This window comes from Argiope bruennichi, chromosome 3, assembly GCF_947563725.1.
Source record: "Argiope bruennichi chromosome 3, qqArgBrue1.1, whole genome shotgun sequence".
Classification (NCBI taxonomy): Eukaryota; Metazoa; Arthropoda; class Arachnida; order Araneae; family Araneidae; genus Argiope; species Argiope bruennichi.
The window spans coordinates 82,523,224-82,538,614 of NC_079153.1; the positions used below are offsets into that span (position 1 = coordinate 82,523,224).

The 15,391-nt window shown below is 28.6% G+C and overlaps 1 protein-coding gene across 1 annotated transcript in view; it reads right to left on the minus strand.

Moving 5' to 3' along the window:
* Positions 1-7,309, minus strand: part of LOC129963502 (L-sorbose 1-dehydrogenase-like) — a 199,741-nt gene extending 192,432 nt beyond the window's left edge. Inside the window, exon 1 of the mRNA XM_056077927.1 lies at positions 6,458-7,309. The gene's annotated coding sequence lies outside the window, so the exon portion shown is untranslated. The remainder of the gene's footprint in view (positions 1-6,457) is intronic.
* Positions 7,310-15,391: the final 8,082 nt, after the last annotated feature.

Below are 15,391 nucleotides of genomic sequence, written 5' to 3' on the forward strand. Positions count from 1 at the left end.
AAAAAGAAAAAGCCCGCACAGTCGGAATACATTTAAAAAAATTAATTTACATAGAAACTCTTTAGGATTGCTACACAACATATCAATTACTGACGATGTGAATTTTAAGCTGTACACTTTTTTTTATGAGTTTTGACATAGTTAATGATAATGACTCCATTTCTTTGCAGCACCCGTCCAGTATTTAAATTCAGTTCTGGTGAAATAGATTTACCTGTCTTTCACATTAGAAACTTTCATTTCTGTCGAAAGTATTAGTGTATCATTTGCATTACGAGATTAATAGTTCCTTCGCAAATTTAAAATTCAGTAAATCAAATCATTCTTTGAATATGTATTTAATATAATCTTAAATATATTACGAAAGTTCCTCATTGTTTGAAAATTAGGCTAAACAACTTAATTTCCTATTATTGTTTTAATTAGGAAATAGGAATCAAGGTTAGATATAACGGTTATAGTAATAAAATTTGTACTATTAATTATCTGAACTTGAAATCATTTCTTATTAAATATCTTTATATCACGTTACCATATGTACTAGTAAAAGTACTCTTCTCGAAATTATTCTGGTTTCATTCTCCGATGCAAAAAAAAAAAGTTAAATATAATGAGATGGAGAGAGACAGACTTTGCTTAAATTCTTTATTGTAGCATTATACAATTACTGATAGCATGGAATGTCTTCGGAATCTTTAATGAAATGATACCTCAGAGTGTTCGTCAGTGCTGTAATAATGAAGGAATAAAGTAATAAAACTAAATGTAACTAAACTAATTCATTTATAGAAGTTTTACATATATTAAAAACGCCTTTATGGAGGCCTAAACTTAAAAAAAAGTAATTTGAATAGATTATTTCTTTCGAAGTGGATCAGAGAGAAAAAAAATCGAGAACGCAATCATGGGAGATATCCGATAAAAAAAATTCAGTATTCAGAACAATATTTAAACTGTCTACCTGAATTCACTAAAATATGTGACCAAGTAATTCGATAAATTTCTATCGCTCCAATTAGATAGATAGAAATCACGTTTTATTTTTTTAAAGTACATGGTTTAATGTGGATCATATTGCAACCAAAATAAATTATTCAGAAAACATGCTTCCTACTTTATTCAGCATTCACGATCGTCAAAGTCAGAATCTAAAACATTAAATATTATTTCTATTTAATTTTTAGAATTAAAAGTGGCATTTCGAAATATATATTGAAAGAATTAAATTTTACTTAATTTTGCAAAACAGTAAGTGCATTAAAAACGATTTTGGGCTGATGTTTGATATATTATCGCGTTTATTCAAAATTAAAATTTAGAATAATGGTTTTATTTAATATATTCTGCATTTGAAAATACGGAACTAATAACTCATCATGCATCTTTTATTTCAGAAAATTTTATCTTGTTAAGGCATTTGAATATTTTACAAATCAAAATAAATGTTTTGAATCTAAAAGCTCTACTATGTTTCGTTTAGTTAAATTTTAATAGCTCTTGAAAAGTCCTTTTAAATTATTAAATTTCAAATCAATCTATACTAATAGGGCAACGTCTATTTAGAAAACCGTTACCACTAAACTCTTTCATATAAATCTGTATTAAGAAGAGAGAACCAATTAATCTGACTGATTTACTTACTAAATAATTAGTTTTTGAAATTATTTCACAGATTACACTTTTATGTTACAGCTCCATTTATATTCATTAAAGTACTCCTTTCGGGATTGAAGCGACATCCTATCCTATTCTCCGACATCAAAGGGATTAGAGTGCAATTAGAATAGAAATAATTAAAGACATAGATTTTCCACGAATTCTTTGTTGGAATTCTAAAAACCCATCAATAATAATTTATCACTTTCGAACTCTTAATGTAGCGATACTTAGGAATTTCGATGGAACGAATGAATAATAACTTTGATTACGAAAATAAAAGGAGCAGATGCAAACGATATCCAATATCCAAACGATATCCAAAGTTCCAATAGAATTATTTATTTTAAAGGACTTAAATGCTATTAAAAACAATTTAATTTAATTCTGTGTTAGTGGTATTCTTTGAAAGTAAAAGGAATGGCAGTCAATGCTATTAAAAATTCTAAGCTGCCAAAATAGGTTTCAGTAATTTCTAAGATTACACCAAAATACTTGGGAATTATCTGCTGCTTGAATATATGGTAGAAATTCGTTTTCATTTATTATCCTCATTCTGATAATTAGTAACGAAGTTAGAGTTATTTAATTAGCACTGCAATTTAATTGTAGTTGAAATCTTTGAATGAATTTTTGGAAAATTGAATATAAATGAGATTAATATTCACACGAAATTAAAATTATGTTATGTCTTGATGATAATTCAATTAAATTTCGAGCATACATTCATCATATTGCATTATCACGTTAATTTCGACTTGAAATTTGGAATTTACGACTTTAAATACTAAACAAAAATATTGGAAAGCATTTCTTGTCAATGATTTCTTGATTATTTTCAAAGAAATTCGATTAATATTATGGAATGGTTTATTTCTAATATCTTTCTAATGATAATTATTTTCTTATATTTTTGTTATCGTATTTTAATAGCTTGATAAATCTTTAATGCATATAATTTAGGGAAATTTTTTAAAAATTATATTTTACTCATTTACAAATTCCTTTAGATTATTACAATACTTTAATGCATGTGTATTGTATTTCAGATAGAAAACATTGATTTTTTTTTATATTTGTGTGAAAACTATTTATAAGAGCACTAATGAATCATTTTTTACAGTTTTAAATCCTCGTTTCATGAGAACCCTAAAGATCCTATTATAATGTAATAAAAATTAATTTTCTTTACAAAAAAAACTTGATTTCTTTACAAAAAAGTGATCATTATTATAAAATTTTCCTGTATCATTTAACGGAAAAAAACAATTTTACAAATATGGCTTTCCTGATAATAAAATTTCTGAATCTCAATCTTTCCGTCATGACCGAAGCGCCAGCGGCTGCAAAAGGATTTTTTTAAACATATGATTTTTTTAGCATTAAAATGTATGATTATTTTTGTGGTTATGTGAGTTACCATTTTTGCAATCCCAACTTGAACAAGGTATAAGAGAGAAAACTTTATGTGAGACTTAGTAAATTTGCAATTAATGTTTCCTATGATACAGTATATTTATTTCAGTGTTTGCAAGAGTTGAGCAAGAGTGTTTTGATTGTGCACACAGCATCAAGAAAGAATGAATGCTTTTAAAAGACGAAATATTCATGGTGGTCCGAATACGAATCGCAGAAAATTGTTGATATATTTTGAGATATGGACTTGCATTAAACATTTCAGAAAAGACGAGAACATTACTTAGTATTACTTTACAAAAAAATTGCATTGGAGCTAACACTGTGTTTATGCAGATTAAATAGATTTGGTTTATTGACAACAAAACTAATTTTGAAGCTCTTAGATTACCTCTTTTACGTAACAGTGAGAAAGTTTGCTAATGAACATGGTTAGTTACTTGATAATCTAAGATAAGGAACAATTTTTAAAAAGTGAAAATTGTTTTCATTCCTTTTCTGTGGAATGCTTAATTGAAAGAAAATGTGCGGTTTTAACAATCTTACAAGTGAAACATGCTAAATTTTTTCTTCTTTAGTTTTAAAACCTCCCAGAGATAAAGCTACATTATCCGAAATTTCATTTCATTTTGCAAGATTTAATATAAAAATAGATAAAAGTAGTACAGATGAGAAGGCATGTGTTCCAAATTTCATTTATCCAAGTCGTATAATTTAAGTTATCACGTTACATGCAAATGAATATTTAGACTGATCTTTGGAAGATTTGATTTTAAAATTAATGTAGATTCACTCTTTAGATTCTAAACCCGTACATCAAATTTTATTTATCTAGATTTTTGCGTTTCGTTATTACCGTGTTTCCTTGCACTCCGATAGCCATCATGCATACTTCTTCTAAAGGGATTCAATAAAAATTTGAAATCTACATATTTGATGTAGAGACCATATTTTATCCATTTCATTCAAAATGTTTTTAAATTACTGTGTTTACATATCTTGGACTCATGGAAATCTGAAACACAGATTCGTCAAAATGTCGACTTAAAATTTTCTAACGATTACACCTACCTGTATGCCATTTTAAATCTTATTGTTATGGTTCCATCCTCAAAATTTTTATATATAAAGATTCTAATTTTTCTTTCGTTTTTATGAATTTTTAATTATATTAATGCCTCCTTTTGAAACAGCATTATGTTATTTAGAACGTATCTAGAAATACTGAACCTGCTTAATTGACGAGGATGATATTTGATATGACATCTCTAAACTTTTGCGCTGCACCAGAGAAGGAGCATTTGACTCCAATAGGTTTAATATTGACTACATTATATATATATATATATATAATATAGGCCAAGACATTTCTTCATTTTTTTAATAAGCACAGAATATAAGTTGATATGCAGTGTGCCATCTACGTTTGCCCTTTGCTTGATATGTTCAGTTTTGCAAGATGCAAAAATCATGAATTTTGTTAATCGGTTTTAATTCTTTTCATTAGTAATGACAAGTAGAGAAATAATTTGTATAAAATAGCTACTTTATAGAAAATTATTCTATGATGACTAGAAAAGTTATTGTATCCTAAAATATTCAATATAAGTATTGCTCATTCATTTTATAACTGTATTCTAAAGTTGAAAAAATATCACATGGAGATAAAGAAAAGTGATGAAATACTCATTAATAATTCTTCTTCATCATCACATGTTATGTACTCACAGAACTGAATTTTAAAATATAAAATTCTTCACACATACATGTTGCCTCCATTCAACATGCCGAGTAACTAAGCCTAAGTTTCTAAATAACGTGTTCTCGCCACAATCACCAATCCAGGGTCAGAGTTGAATAATACAGAGCCGCTAAGGATGGTGGTAATTTCCTATCATTCTTTTTCTGCAAATTTTACATTAAATATACATACTGGAAGTATGTTGAGGTGATTTAGGTCCGTGTTTGATGAAAAGTTAAACATGCAAATAATAAATTAGCATCTGTGTTAGGTAATTACGTTTTAAATATTCATGAATGTTGAATAAATTGTAGGGGAGGATGATAATGAGATGTGGAAAGTGAAAAATTGCATATAAAGCGATGTTTAAATTTTTCTGTTTGCATTTTATTGTAGAAGTATTATTTAGATATTAATAAATCCAAAATGAAAAAACAATTTCTTTATTTCAAAATTGAGTCTATACCCCGACACTAAAGTTTAAATGTTGTTTTCCTGAATGTTTTAAAGAAATATAGGATAAATTACAAGAAACGTGCACATTTATTTTCATGTTCTATTTATTTAAAGTATCAAGCAGAAAGATTTAATTATTTAATTTATATTGTGTTGTAAAAAACAAAAATTAAAAAGTTTAGACAAATTACCAAAAACTAGTTAAAGCATGTCATAATTTGGTATTTTGTAGGATTTCCATTTTTCTTAAGCAATTCGTAAATATGATTTTTCATTGAAGAAATTAAGTTCTAAATAATTAATGGCTCCATATTGAATCGGGCGCTTTCAATCGAAGCTCTAATCTTTTCAGCAAAGGAGTATTGCTTCCGGTTTTCATAAAATTTACTATACATAATGGTCCAAACATTTTCGAAAGGATTTAAGTTCGGGCTTAGCGAGGACAACTGATAACTTCAATACTTTTCAACTCTAACCAATTCTTTGAAATGCCAGAGGTAGTATACTCACATTATATTTATGAAATTCCCATTGTGGTTGTCCTGAAAGCTCCACAAATGGTCATAAATTGTTATTTAATGTCTACGTAATTTTTTACTGTTTGGCGACCATGCATCAATTGATCTGTATAAACCCTCAGATGTGCCAGTTATATATCATCCCATCTACTCTCTCGACATAATCCTCCTTGTTTATATTATTATTCGTAGTACCTATAGGATCATTATATTATTTTGAATCTGGGACTTTAGTCTTTGTAAGAAAAGCAATCTTTAGTTAATCGTTTTTATTATTTCGTCTGGGAAAGCCATGTTAATTGTGTTGTTGAGGATGGGCAGAGACAAAGACATATACAGGAGATATCATTGCATAATAAAATGACGAAGGCTAACGCTGTAACTCATATGAAATAATTCAATGCATTCAATGCACAATGCATTCCAAGTTCGAAAGTTTCCTGTAAATACAGAATTCTATATCTAAGGGGGCAAGCTAGTAGAAAAAAAAAAGAGAAAACTATAATTAAGCTGTTCTAAAAGTAAGATTGTCAAATATATCACAAATATATTTGAGGAAAAGATCCTAAACATATATATTAAATCACACAATTAGTATAAACATTAGTATAAATCATAAATATTCAACGCATACAATTTGCAAAAGAGAGAAAAAAAAGAGAAAACTCACCCAGTCTGTCTATCGATCCTTGGGAAAAATGGGATTAGTTCCAAAAGTTTTATTAGATTATCAAAAGCACCGAAAGAGAGTTTTATAAAATTCTATAATAAATTTCTTAAAGTCGGTTCCACCAGTTGTCTCTATATCTCTAACAGGAAGTCCAAACAGAAATATCTGTAATGCGAAGATGGTCCCTCATGCTGTTGTTGCCCAGATGGTTCAATGGCATGGAGAAGTAACCCTTTACTCTTCAACAACGTGTGGATGTCTGCAATTCCAAAATCAAGGCAATGCTGATTAAAAAAATTTGAAGTCCAGTTCCAAATTTCTTCCCACAAATATTAGGGATAAGGAAATGTCCACTAGTTAACTGCGGATAAGGTTCAAATTTGTGCTTCCAGTAAAGGATGCAAGTCCGCGAACCTTTGTAAGTAGAAGACAGCATAAATGAAGAGTACAATCAATTTTCAAACTCTGAAAAGTCCCTCAAGAGGAAGCAGGAATTAAATCCAGTCAGCCGCGATTCAAGAGCAAACGAGTAATCCAGGTTAAAAAAGTGAAGCTCATCTCTAGTGGGACACTCACTCAACTTTCAATCTGGCAATAAGAAATGAAGACATCCAAAGAGTGGGCGTTTCATCAATCAAACAGTAAACAAACACCATATCGAAAAACAGAAACCAGGCATATTTTTTGTTGAATTTCAATCCATCCAAGCTAAATTTAATCAAAGATACAAACATCTAACATTCTTTTCACTGTAGTTTCTTGTTCAATAAAGAGTTGTTGTCAGAATTCTTCAAATATACTCAGAGGGTGCGACTGGAATTTAACCCTCTTCTTGGCGCAATTTTCAAAAATCGCCTACTCGACAACAACGGTCTTCTGCAGTGTTTTGAAAATGTTCAAAAGCGAGGGAGCAGATGTCCAATCATAGCGCATAATAAAGGCGAATAATAGGTTTGCAAGTCTGGAGGTTGACAGCTTTGGCGCGTTATCGCAACTTGGCGAAGAAGGGTGTTAAAATCCGGTTCACCCTACTCAGTTTGAACAGTAGAATCCTCCAGTAACTCCGACGGTTTTTCAAAGTAATTCCAAGGCTTTTAGAACACAACATTCGCAATAAAATCTAGTAAAACTATGCTTAGGAATGGAACACTCTTAAATATAAAATAAAGAATTTAAAACCATTTTGCAAAGCATAAACCACTAAAATAGTTCAGAATTCTGGGAGTTCTCGAGATCCAACCTTATTCGTCCATGTCTGAGCTGGAAATTGTATTGAAGCAAAATACAATCCAAACCATCCATGAGCTCCCATCTTCTTGCCGACTGTAGAAAGTCCTTGGTTCTTTGAGCAAGTCATGCCAATAGGACGCCCAGATATCTGACCAATCCGAATTCTTCCGAATGTTCGCATCCGTTAGATTTTATGTTGTACTTTCAGCTGTGGTTTTCATTTAATTTTACGATAAACTATCGTATTTGTCTCCGAAATATATCGGTGAATCATTTCTTTTGATATTTTAATAACATAGGTACTTTGAATTTGATGTAAACTCATAACATTTGAGCATGCTAATTTCTAAATTCTACTGTTATCACGTTTTCTTGTGACTCGTGGTCTTTCAGATCTCATTTTTGATTTTTATTTTTCATTTGTGAATAAAATTCGATAAATAGACATCTTAGATCTATTCAAAATGCTGGCAATTTTCTCAACTTGCTTACCTTTTGATTTCAGAATCCACACTTACTCACTTCTTCCGACTGAATTTGTTTTACTAGCGGCATCATCACTAACTTTTGTCATCAAATCTTAAACTTTAATCCCTCAAGAGTGTGACGTCACAAGTTTAAAATTTTCATATTTTTCAGGGCTTTTTTCGAAAATTCCCCATAGTCTCTACACTTTTGAGTTAGTGAAAATTCAATTTATTTTATGTTACTGTAAAATACAAATTGTTTGATTCAAATTTTCTGTTATTTCATTAAAAACAAAGTGTAAAAAAATTAATGTGTATACAAACTTGTTGTAATTCCTTCAATTTTTCTTTAAAACAGTAATATTTGAATTTCTGTTTCGTGATATAGTATTTAAGAACAGAGTTATTTGATATTTCATATAATGATTTCTAGCAAATTTTTTCATTTCACTATAATAATTTGGAATCTTCTATAATTATTTGGATTATTCTCTTTGAAATGTAATTTGAAATACTAAAGCAATAATAAGTTTTTTTTTTAAATTATAATTAAAGATTTTGACAATTAACTCATTCTTGAACAAAAATCTAATTTTCACTACTAATACACAATAAAAACTTTTACTCGTTTGTACTAAATTTACGCTAGACCAATAAAATTTGTTAACATCATACAGTCTTTGAAGATTAATAACAATTACAATTAATCAAATGTTGCGACATTAGTGTAACGTACTAATACAAACGTAGACGTGTTTAATTTAGTTTTGTTTAGTTATATTAACGTCACATTTTAAAACAAAATTACAGCTATTTTGGAACACCTGACAGGTGTCCCAAAATAGTTCTAGTCAAGACGATCCTGAGCTGACACGCCTCTCTCCACATCACGCCACACCAACGGGAGGACGTGTTTGGCCAAGACGTTTAACGTGCACCATATCCGCTTACACGACGTTTCTTTCGTGGAATCGGGTCTCGAAGTTGAAGACCTTCGGTTCCGAAGCCGAGACCTTACCACTAGGCCACCGCGGCCCAAGCGCATACACGTATACTCTCTGTTAATTGCTTCCTTCACTGCAAGAAAGGTAAGAAGCTCTCTTAGATTGGATACTTTGCTTATATATTTGATCGAAATGCTTATTTACCCAGGAAGATATTCTTCTAGAAATTCCTCTAATAATAAATTTCTGACAGGAATTACATAGCTCAATGTGGTTTCTCTATTTATTAATTATATGAAAATTCTGATTATGCACTGACATTTATACATAACGCATATACATTATTCTAAATCTGAAAAAGTGACGATAAGTACTTTGTGTAAATTCAAAAGAATGAAATCGTCTTGAAATCTTTAACACCGTGTATTGAAATATCAAACTTATATTTTTACAATTAGTGAAGGTAGAAAAAATGTGTGAACTCAATTCTTTAGCTTATATGGTTCCAAGTATGTAAACCGCTATTCATTAATAATTAAAATAATCATGTGAATTTCAAAGATAAACTATTAAATACTACATCTTTATTTGAATTAAAGAATATTGACTAACATTTTTCTCAAAAATCAATTAAATAAGAATTTTTTATTAATTATTTTCTTAGTGACTCTAAAGTGCAAAATTAAAAAAAAATAACTATATTTTTCTGCATTTTTAAAAAAAATATTTATAAGTATATAAAAAAATTTGGATAGTAAAAAAAAGTAAAGCATGATTATCGTAAAGATGTTCAAAACACTCTATTTATTCTTTCAGCTGTGTATCTATATAAATTAAAATGAGAGATAATCCAAAATGAATTTTATGTCATATTTTACGATGTTCTAGTCCTAATTTTCATGACTGTCTAATACAGATTAAATGCATAATGCATAAATTTAATGAAAACGATTTTTAAGAATACATTTTTAATGCACTGAAAAGGGCACACTATTATTGTTATTATTGATTATTTTCTCCCTTTTAATCATTAATTTACAGCTTCGTTTTTATAGATAGTACAGAATTTTATGAAAATTTACTTTGGAATTCATTTCTAAATGGCGCCACGCGAATGGAATCAACATTTAAATAAATTATTTTATTAATTAATAATTAATTTTTGAGAATATTAAAAAAGTTTATTTTCACCTTCAACCCTCACGTGAGCATAATTTAAAGACTAACAGTTCAAGCAGTGAGTGGAAAATAAATAACAAAACTCCATTTTGTACAATTGAAACGAATCTCTTTATAGAAACATATTTAAAAAGCTGTTTTTCTAGAAATGCAACATTATATTAAACTTTGCTCTTGAAAGACACCGAATGTTTCTATAGTTGCTTACATTTACTCAGCAGAATATCGTTGAAATAATCCTAGTTGAATTTTGCAATTTAGAAATAAATGGTTTAGTTGTGAAATTGCCTTTTTGGAAAGGATCAGTTTTTCGTCACAGCAGTGAGGTGTTAAAGTCTGAACAGTGAGTCACTTATCGCATGTCATTTTTTTCTATCGATCAGTTATTGCAGATGACAAGATTCGTTCCCCCCCAAAAAATCGCTTATGCATCTTCAAAGTTCTTAGTTAAATCGTCAAAATAAATTTTGATAAAAATTGAAAAGAATACTTCAATATTTGCCCAGTATACTGATGGCAAATACTTATACTCTTCCCTAAAGCAAACACCATATTATTCCTAAAAAAATATCATTTTTAAGTAAGATAATACTTTAAAATAATGAGATGATATTCATATGATTAACTGAAAAAAGCATCACCAGAAGAGTTTTTTTTATTATCCATTAAAAAAAAATGTTTTGTAGGTAGATAAATTCATTCTATAGCAAGTGGCAGTTTCTTAGAAGTTCTTTATCCCAAGCAGTTTTTTTCTGTGCTCCATTGAAAGGAAGGTAATGATTTTTGCTGACCTCATTTATTTTCAAAAAAAATAATATTCTTTTAAGGAGCTGTTTCAAAATCCCGGCTTAGCGAAGTGACTCAATAGCCCATCGAGATTTCCTAAATTGGATTAGCTGCAAAATAAAGAGCGTTTTTTTTTTTTTTTTTACTTTTTTTTATCCAAAGAGAAATATCCGCTAGTGCCATTTCTTTATCATTGCATTTCTCGAAAAGACTAAAAATTGTGAGTGATTTCGCTATTTCAGATTTCCTTGAGTCCAGCCTTATTTTAAAAGAATTAATATATGAGTGTCCGTTTTTATGAATATATCAATATATAAATAGCTGAAAGAAGAGCCCCGTATTTAAATTGGCGTTTTAAGTTAATTTAATCGCAGTTTTAGAATGATGTAAAGCCACTTTTGAAGTTTTCATAAACGAAGTGTACAAAAAGAAAGAATTGTAATCATCTAAAAATTCAAATTCTTTACAATTCAGTGCTCTCTGAGTTCGAAAATAAATACCTTTTAAGAAATCATATTTTTCGATCTATTAGTCTTTACAACTTAAAAATGAAAACTCCACACTGGGTTTTATACCTAAAATGATTACTATATGGTTGAATGTAAGAATTTGTTTTACTATAGCTATAAAATTCAATGTACGATTTAAATGAAATTTAGGATATAGTTATTGCTAAAATTAAAAATTTGTATAAATGAAATATTTCCGCTTTCTGTTATCAATGTCTGTGTTAGCACGATGATGTAGAAACATACAATTGGAATTGAAAAACATACAAATGAAATTTGGTATGTGATTTCTACAACAAAACGGTAATTTTTTTTTCAAATTTTCGCCACTCTCAATGTAAAAAAAGAGACCGATATCTATTCTCGATGATTTTTTTTTATTTTTCTACGAAACAAAACGCAAAAATGCGACACATTGCAAAACACATCTTCATACAATAAGCATTCAAGAATATCGAAAGGAAAGCAATCTCATTGGTTAAAATTCATTTTGGAATTATCCTTTTTGTCTCAATTTTAAGAATTTGTCTAAGTGCAGAATTTAATTATAAACTAATTGAGTATATGAAATAATTTCTAAACTTCATATATTATGGAAAACAGTTGCTAAACTGTTAAATTGAGATAACAGTAACTATTTCACAGTAATTAGAAAGCAATTTATTGTTTCCTAAATAAGTTATGGCAACATGCATATCTTATAACAATCCATTCAACCTCAGCATTACCATTTCATGCCGTTCAGTCCACATTTGCATTTTATAGGATTAAGTTTGAGCCAGCATTGTGTAATATTGGATTGCCAGTCTATAAACTGAATATTGCAGCTGAGGCTATTGCGAAGTGACGTCCGTCCGACATGGTTTTAAAATTATGACAATAATATACGATAGAAATGGATGCTTTTGTATCTGAAATGTCTGAAATTCTCTCATATGAAGCAATACATTTTAATGCATATGTCTCAAGTAAAGAGTATTACAAACAAATTCACGCAATATGTCTTCTAATAAAAAAATGAATGCGTGGGAGAGAATGGCTGGATAGACTGTTTAAATTAGTTATGAAATTTGCACAGATATACTTCAGAAGTTGTAAATGTGTGTAATATTTTGATTATGTTTTTGAGATTAACAAAAAAATAATTAAATTTGTAATAATAAAATAAAAATAAAAATAATTTGAAATAATTTATCATAAATAAAAATTAAGCGAACATTTCGCTTTTTTCCTTGATGCTTCTCAGAAATTTTACTATACAAAATTTACCTTCACACCAGTTTGTAATTTTAACGATACGAATTCATTTATTGTATGCTTTTCTTTTCTTTAATTTTGATATTTTTTTTTGGAAATATATTTTTGTAGAATTTTTAACTATAGATGTCATTGTTTCGTTAAATATTTAATCGTGTGGATTTCTACAATTTTTTAAAATTGATCATGAACGATTCCGTTTAATATCTGTGTAGTTTATATGAAAAAAATGGAAGTGCAGCAATAATATCTTGAAAGCTATATGACAGATTATTAGATAGATCATGATGACTCAGAAATGAATAATGATTCAGAATGATGAAATCCGTTATGGAGTATCCCAACGATGATTCAGAATGCAGTGAACTAGATTGTTGAAATCCGTTATGGAGTATCCCAGCGATGATTCAGAATGCAGTGAACTAGAATGTTGAAATCCGATATGGAGTATCCGATTCAAAATTATAACGTTTTATCAAATTTTCACTGAAATTAATGAATGAGATGTTCGATTTTCTGTCAATCCAAATGAATATGAATATTTTGTTTCAAATGCGCAATAAGTTAGGTAAATAAAATTTCGTATTGGTTTTATTTCTAAAATTGTAAATATTTATCAAATTTTGAATCAAATTTATCACAGTATTTACTTCTGTCTTTTCGTGCTTATATGAAACTTAGTTCCAAATTTCGAAATATTATATTCATTTAGTCTTGATTCTATATTCAAATCCATCAATTTATAGAAAAGATCTTCAGCTTAAATAAATAATATTTTTAATAAAGAAATATTTACACAAACGATTGCACAATAAACTGAGCTTTATTAACATGACAGACATTTAAAAAAAATTCAAAAAATTCTTCAATCCAAATTATCTAAATAAATAAATAAACAAAAAATGTAACTTTATTTAAATTTTAAGAAATACAAATATACATTAATATAAAACAAAGTAATTTAATAAACGAATATATGAACAATATGATCCAAATAGTTAATCCAAATGTTAATGCATTTATTAATTCATTTGGTTAGATATTAGCAGTAGTTGGTGTCATTTAAACGATGATAGTTCAACTATCGTTAGTATAATCGATAATTTTCAGAACCATCGTGAGTAATAAAACATCGAGACTATCGAGAAATTCAATGCTATCGATCACTTTCTCTAATTGAACACGATCGATAGTATTACATTTTGTCATTGCTATTGATAAGGTCCTTTGATTCTCGAGAATTTCGAAATTATCTACGTTATCTTTAAATCAATTTTTAAAAAAATCTCAGAATAAATAAAAAAAATATATCATTTCCATAAAAGAATAAAATAAAAATAGTGTAGATCTTGCCAAAATTAATTTCAAATATAGAATTGAAAAAAAAAATCCTGCTCGCAAACCCCCTGGCAATCTAAACTCAAAATTATATTTCTGAAATCCTTTGGAAAGTATTTTATTAACTCAATTTACATTTAGGAAAAATATTTTACTATAAAATTTAAGATTGAGACACTCGAGTGGAAATAATCACACAAAATAATAGCAACATAATGAAAAAAAATCTTGTTTACGGAAAGTACCTACCTGTAATAATAATAGATGTAGAGCAGATGGTATATTTATACATTAAAGCTGCAATTATTTATAAGCTAAACAGCGCAACATATTTTTTAATATGACATTGAATGTTTTTGAATTAAGATCATATTCAGCATTTCTATATTTGCATCCATTGGGAATGAAATCTGTAGACAGAAAGTTGAAAATTTAAGTTCATTAAAAATTTTCCTTAGACAAAAGATATTGCTATATTTTAATTTTTATATATCTGTACGGCTGGTAATAGTTTATATTGAATCTATAAATACCTGGCTCAAAATAGAATGTTTATGTTTATAAATATTAAATTTTTAATAACTTAAACGAATGTAATTGGATCATAAATTTCGGAAAACTATTTTCACCGTTGCTTACAAAATGCTAGAAAATTCCTTACTTCCATCTAGATCAGGAATAGCGGACCTTTATGGACGAACGTGCCATTTTTTTCTAAATAAATGTCTAATGTATGGAAGTGCCGTTAAATAATTTTGGCCTGTAATTTTTGGGAAGATAATAAAACTAAATACTAAAAACTCAAGACTCTTTATTTACTACGAAAGAATACATTTTGCACTGTATAGTAGTAAATGCTTTAGTTATACGTGTAATTCAAATTAAAGTAGCATTAATGTGACTTCTGTTGTTGCAGATTAGATGATAGATAATTTATATTAGCATTGTAAGATGTTCCTAATGCACGCTGAATTAGAATCATCTGCCAAACGGTTTCTAAGCGAGTCTTTAATGTTAATCCTATCTGAAAATGACTCACAGGCATAGATGAAAATATGCTTAAAATAGAATGAGCCAGCTTCTTCAAACAGTTAAATGTTTGAATCGATTTTCAAGTTTCCAAAATTTCGTTACTGTCATTTTTACTTATGTTGCTTGTTAACCTTTCTGTTTCAATCAATTCCAACTTTTTCCTGGTTTCAATAAATTTTTGAGCCCCCATTG